Genomic DNA, 7,175 nt, shown 5'->3' on the forward strand with positions numbered 1-7,175 from the left:
AACTTATGCACGTGGGTGTACAGATTACGGAGTAAAAGATGATCGAATTGTTCACCTAGCGCTCACATGTGTTTCAGGACCAAGTTGCCTGCGGGTATGGGGATCATACATACATACATACATACAAGTGCCCATGTTTGCCCACTTTTGAAAAATATATTTTTGAAAAGCTGGAAAATTTCTCTATGTTGGGGCCGCCCCCCGTTTACCACCTTCGATAGCTCAGGTTCAGTGGTCCATCCGGGGCGGCTTCCAGCATCGAACCGGATTTCGTTACCACCAGCTACCAGGAACGCAGCACCCTGCTGCAGTACATCTTAACAGGCTCGGTCATCCTTTGACCAGCCTTCAAGAGAGCTTCGGGATCTTCCACCCAGTGCTGGCCGACCCAGCACAGTAAAACGCGCGTAGTTAGTTAAACACGGATTATAAAAACTACGTTTATTCGTACTAAATACTAAATACAGTAAAGTTAATAAAAAAGAGTGGCGTTATCTCGCGGCGGTGCCGCGCCGTTCGCGGCGACCTTCCTGGCCGACGGCCAATTTCAACTTAGTTTGTAGTTTCCTACTGATCTTGCCTGAACCCTAAAGAGTGATCGGTGGTGAATATATATCCCCAAATCCCTTGTCCTAGTGTGTGTTTCAACCCGATCCACTATCGTAGATCGTTATCGCCAATTTCTCCATTCCACTGCCGATCATTGTTCGGTCCAGCAGGTAGAGATCGAAGTGTCGCAGTACGCATGGTACAGGGTTGTAACCAAGATCCTCTCAGTCTCAAACATTCTGCCCCACCCTGAAATTACCCAGCTAATTTCTGAACGAAAATTGGAAATGGTAGAAGGAAGGGGGTAAGGAAGAAGTGGGTGGTTAGTTCCAAATTGCGAATTGCGAAAATTGGAAATGGTAGAAGGAAGGGGGTAAGGAAGAAGTGGGTGGTTAGTTCCAAATTGTCCAAGTCCTAATAGAACACCTGAGTTGTGGACGATGTTCTCCTTCCAGCGTAAAACCTCCAGCCGTGACTCCAACACTGCTTGACCTTGAAAATTCCCGTGTGGTTGTAGAAGATCTGCCAAAACCGAAGACCTCCCTGCCGGCCTGCTCCCCGCAGTGCCTTCATCATCGGAGTGTTGTGTCCATCAAACCATAGTAGACCAACGTTTGGTTGCTGGTCACCAATACCTCGAAACCTTGATAGTGTGTGACACCGTTTGATTGGTTCCATCCCTGGTGCCTTTGGTTGTCGTGGAAGTCCTACTCCTCGATCATGTACCCCTGTTTGGTCGTCGTTGCGAGCAGAAGCGAGTCAGCTGCCCTTGCAGAAACCTTGGCTGGCAGCGTCCAAACTGTGCAAAACTGCTTCTGGTTGTTATCCTCTCCTGGTTGTGGTTGATCATCTGCTCCTGCAGTGACCGGAAGTTCACTTCCTTGATTACCTGGCCAGTCGCCCTTGCGATGATCGTGACCTTGGTACCTGGCCGTCTGCCCTGCAGTGGCCGAACGTTTCACCGCTTGGTTTGAACAGGTGAAAATCCTTGGTGGTTTCTTGCGGTGGCATGATCGACTGCCCTGCAGTGATCGTAGTCCTGGTTCCGCCCGTGGGAAAGCTTTACCAGCTGCCCTGCAGCGGTCGCTTGATCTGGTTTCGTCCGGTGACCAGATCGCCAATTGGTGGGTTGAGTCCAAAATCCTTCCATTGGACCCTCCAGGTGTGCACGTCTCAGTGACACAGCACTCACGTTGGTATTGGAGTTAAACGGTGTTGATGACGCCTCATCAAAACCACAGCCTAGTGGCAACCGTTTTCCGGAACCCTTGGATGACGTCCCGATGACGCCAGCTCGCCTCTGAAGTGTCCACTCCAGAGGTTGCAGTGCTCCTGACTGCTTGGGATGGGAGCCCAGTGCTCCACTTGTCCAGGTTGGTCCCTGAACCCTTGGGTTGGAATGTGCAGCGCGTCCTTGGCCGCTTGGATGGGAGCCCAGTGCTCCGCTTGTTCAGGTGGGATCCTGAACCCTTGTTCCGGGAATGTGCAGCGCTTCCGTGGCCGCTTGGGATGGAGCCCAGTGCTCCGCGTGTTCAGGTGGGATCCTGAACCCTTGCTCCGGAATGTGCAGCGCGTCCTTGGCTGCCCCTACTTGGTTGGATGGAAAACGAACTCCTTTCGCTCCGTGGGCGTACAGCGTACCGGTGACCGAACGTGGCATGCGGGCTTGTCCTCTGCTGACCTGTTGTCTTCTCTCCGCAGGAACCGTTGACCTTCACCGTGGAAATTGCAGCTCACCTTAACTGCACCTTGACCTTGTCCGAGTTGACCTTGGTTTGGATGGTGGTATCCCGTTGACACCACGCTGGTTGGATTGGTACGTCCCGTTGACGTGACCCGTGACACGTGGCGACCTCTCGCCGATTGTGGTGGATGATGACGTCCCAGTGACGTCCCTTTGGGTTGACCTGGTTCAGCCTTTCTGAACCCCCATTGCGCCCCAACTCCGAACCCTGCCCAGAGTAGCGGGTGTGTGTGTGTGTGTTTCCTGCCATATCGCGGTTGAACCCAAAGCCCATGCTCCAGATGTTGACTTCGTCATGCTTCAATTTGGTCCATTGAAAAGCCCGAATGACGAAGGTGACTTGGGGAGAGAACCGAATGACCATTCATGTTCTCTTGATGCTGCCCAGTTACAGCACAGCAGTGAAACGGATACCCTTGCACAGCCTCCCTGAGACTGCGCCCATTGATAGTGGATTGTTAAATAGGTTCCTACACGTGTCGAGTGAGTGATCGCGTACAAAAATGTGTATCCTAGCTTGGCTTTAGTTTGTGTTCACCCACGTTAATTGCCATAAATTGCCTAACCGCCTACTAGCATTCATAATCACATTTTCCTTGACCATAGATGGACGCAAAACCATTTGACCTTCCATCAGTACTACTGATCCTCATGATTGTTGATGTCCTTGCGACTGACGTCAGCACCGTAGCCAACCTGCTAACGCGATGCGGTGGTTGTTTCCGGGCGGCCTGTTAGAAGTCCTGAATCTCCACGACGCCACCATGACGTCATGAAGTCGTCCGATGGGGTGCCATCGGAGCCGCTCGTTAAACCGTGGATTTGTTGCAGGTGTGGGTGTACGCAGTTGACACATGGAAGAGGATTTATGGGTTTAATGTGTGTAGTCTCTGGCGTCCTGCCTCGGCGGACATACACTTTTATAATGTGTTACCTGTGGAAACATGATTCTGCGCTGCCTCTTCATTTGCCAGTCAAGTCCGAGCCGAACAGCGACCGAGGTCTTTCGTGGGTGAGAAGCCAATCAGCAACACCCGATGTGTCACGTGGTCCAAATTCTGACAGCCGACGAGTCACATGTCTGGGATGAGCCGACCGATCGCCGATGATCGTTGGGTGAGACTTCCTTGAACCTTGGGTGGTGGTAGCATGGTTGGTAGCGATCGCAAGATCGTCGTCCTTTCAGTAGGACGAGCTACGCACACTCGGAAGTTTGGTTGTGTGCATTCCCGTTCGCCGTTCGTTGTACTTCAAGCCATTGCAGCGGTTGCTGCCTTGATGTTATTCGAGCCTGGTCGATCCCCTGACCAACCGTAGGAAAGTGGGTGGTGGGAATTGCGTCGGCAGATGGCGTTGCCGTCGCTCCGAGTCCATTGATTTATCGGGGTTGATTGAGATGAAAAAGGATTTGGTGTAGTTTTCCGCAAGAGGTCAATGCTTCGGCTGACACACGGAGAAAAAACCGTTCCGGAATTCGTAAACAAATGTTCATGTTTTCGCGTACATTAAATGTTCATGAAATCATGAACTTGGTCACGAAATCATGTTGAAAAGTTTACGATATCATGAACAGTGTTCACAAAATCAGGAACAAATTTTATGTTTAGAAGTTTACACATTGTTTTCGTTAGATGGCGTTGTGTACCAGGGTTTGTGTCTAGAAATCAGCGCTATCTGCGGGTGGAATTTCGTCGGCTGCATGTGAAGGAGCAAACGAAATCACGCACAGACATGTTTCGTTGCGCCCGACTGCGGGCCTTTGGATGACGTCAAAGAAGTGAATCCAAATAGGGTCCTTAAGCAAATAGGGTCATTAAGATAAGTTCAAATCAATCAAACATAAATGAATTTAATTATTTGTTTATAATTTAAACATTCAAGCAAATCAATTTGAATTGTAAAATTGTAAAATTGTAAAATTGTAAAATTATAAAATTGTAAAATTGAAAAATTGTAAAATTGTAAAATTGTAAAATTGTTAATTGTAAAATTGTAAAATTGTAAAATTTTATAATTGTAATATTGTAAAATTTCAAAATTGTTTCAACATTTAAACAATTAAACATTTAAACATTGAAACATTGAAACATTGAAACATTGAAACATTGAAACATTGAAACATTGAAACATTGAAACATTGAAACATTGAAACATTGAAACATTGAAACATTGAAACATTGAAACATTGAAACATCGAAACATTGAAACATTGAAACATTGAAACATTGAAACATTGAAACATTGAAACATTGAAACATTGAAACATTGAAACATTGAAACATTGAAACATTGAAACATTGAAACATTGAAACATTGAAACATTGAAACATTGAAACATTGAAACATTGAAACATTGAAACATTGAAACATTGAAACATTGAAACATTGAAACATTGAAACATTGAAACATTGAAACATTGAAACATTGAAACATTGAAACATTGAAACATTGAAACATTGAAACATTGAAACATTGAAACATTGAAACATTGAAACATTGAAACATTGAAACATTGAAACATTGAAACATTGAAACATTGAAACATTGAAACATTGAAACATTGAAACATTGAAACATTGAAACATTGAAACATTGAAACATTGAAACATTGAAACATTGAAACATTGAAACATTGAAACATTGAAACATTGAAACATTGAAACATTGAAACATTGAAACATTGAAACATTGAAACATTGAAACATTGAAACATTGAAACATTGAAACATTGAAACATTGAAACATTGAAACATTGAAACATTGAAACATTGAAACATTGAAACATTGAAACATTGAAACATTGAAACATTGAAACATTGAAACATTGAAACATTTAAACATTTAAACATTTAAACATTTAAACATTGAAACATTGAAACATTGAAACATTGAAACATTGAAACATTGAAACATTGAAACATTGAAACATTGAAACATTGAAACATTGAAACATTGAAACATTGAAACATTTAAACATTTAAACATTTAAACATTTAAACATTTAAACATTTAAACATTTAAACATTTAAACATTTAAACATTTAAACATTTAAACATTTAAACATTTAAACATTTAAACATTTAAACATTTAAACATTTAAACATTTAAACATTTAAACATTTGTAATAATAAAAAACATAAACTTTACACTTCTAGAGTTTTTTTTAAAAGGAAACTATTGTTTTTTATATGTTTAAAGGACCTTATAAAAAAAACTCTGGACTTACCAGATATTTATTAATATTTTTGAAAAACGTAATATCTGAACTACCCACATTTCATTTGACACAGCGCCATTTGTGAATGGGCCCACGGCTCGTTCCATTTCAAACGTCAAGTGTGCGTCTGAAAAAAAAACCGGCAGCAGCGGGAGGAACCAGCTCGCTACCGGAATCCCGGAAAAAACGAACTAGGTGTTTGAGCTGGCAAGCAGATGCGGCAAATTATTGGGGTAAGTTATTTAAGAATGTTTTCTTTTATATAAGTTAATTAGTTTCCTAATTTTACAGCTTCGATAACACCATCCGAGTCTACAAATTTTTACCGCGGTTTTGGGCCATCGGCGAAAATGTCACGACAGGGCAGGACAGGATTTTCTGTCCAGATTGCCTTCTTATTAAATATTTCGGTAAGTTTTTCTATGTTTGACGCTGAAAGTTTTGTAAAAAAAAACATACTTTTCAGATGTTTCCGCTCCAGATTCCTTCAGGCGGCCCGCGGCATCTTCTAACCTGTCCGCCTTCATCGGAGCAACAAAAAGCAGGATGGCCACCAGACTGAACCGCTGTAGGTCCAGCCATTTATGAATTTTCTCTGCAGGAAGCGAAAAAAAGTGTGTTGATTTGTGCAGTGATGAGTTTTTGACAATAAAAATAAAAAAAAAAACAATTTCTACACCATGCTGATTTTTGTAGTTTGATTACTGGCCACCAGATGGCAACACATTTTCTTGAGCCAAAAAATCACCACCAGATGGCAGAGTCATCAAAAGAATACAACGCCAGAGACACCAACCCAAAACGTAATACCATTTTTATCCGCCAGAGTTCTTCAATTTTTAAACCGCGTGAACAAACGTTCACGATTTGCGTTTTGTTCATGGAAAGTGTTCATGGTACGTTTGCGTACCGTGAAATATCACGTTGTTCCCGATTTCGTGGTACATTGTTCACGATTTTCGGAACGGTTTTTTCTCCGTGCATATACTGCCGATTAATTATTTACCTTAGCAAAAGCGTTGCTCCTCAATGACCAGTTGCCGTGCCTCGCCAATCCTGTAGTCCGCAAACCGTAGACCTCAGCGACCAAGCGCCCCCTTCCGCGCCTCGCTGTCGAAATGCGCCGAGTCCTCCCGACGGCTGACCTTGTGTGTGATCGCCAACCAAAAGGCGATGGGGTACACCAGTGTGTCGATCCGTACCACGTTGATCGACGATGGGATGAATGAATGTTGCACTCCACAAATCACAGCCACCAGTTGACTGTGCCGCGAACTTCTCCTTGGTAGAATGTTCACGTGTCCACGTGTGCTCGGGGTTGGGTGTCGTAACCAGAACGACCGACCGTTCTCCACACGCCAGAGAGTTGCATCGGATGAACCGTACTCCAGTAGTACGAGGATTGATTCATGAAAACGTCGTGAATGGTGTTAGAAGTAGTCCGCTGATGCTTCGGCAAGACATACACTCATGTATAAGTAGTATTTACCTTAAGAAAAGTGGTTCCGTCCAGATGAGTGCAGTCCAGCGAAGGTTGGCAATGGGTTGCCAAATCCACCGGAATCTCCAATTCCGGCTCCACATGACGCCGAGATGAATGGCGCCATAGAATCGCGATGGCGGATGATCTTCCTCACGTGTCCTTTTTGCAATGGCGGATCC

General features: G+C 44.0%; 1 long non-coding RNA gene across 1 annotated transcript; it reads left to right on the top strand.

Moving 5' to 3' along the window:
- Window positions 1-5,632: 5,632 nt before the first annotated feature.
- Window positions 5,633-6,200, top strand: LOC120414791 (uncharacterized). Its single transcript, XR_005605136.2, has 3 exons — window positions 5,633-5,746; window positions 5,805-5,923; window positions 5,980-6,200. It is a non-coding gene; the product is annotated as an uncharacterized LOC120414791 (long non-coding RNA).
- The last annotated feature ends 975 nt before the right edge of the window (window positions 6,201-7,175 follow it).

Source organism: Culex pipiens, chromosome 3, assembly GCF_016801865.2.
Source record: "Culex pipiens pallens isolate TS chromosome 3, TS_CPP_V2, whole genome shotgun sequence".
Taxonomy (NCBI): domain Eukaryota; kingdom Metazoa; phylum Arthropoda; class Insecta; order Diptera; family Culicidae; genus Culex; species Culex pipiens.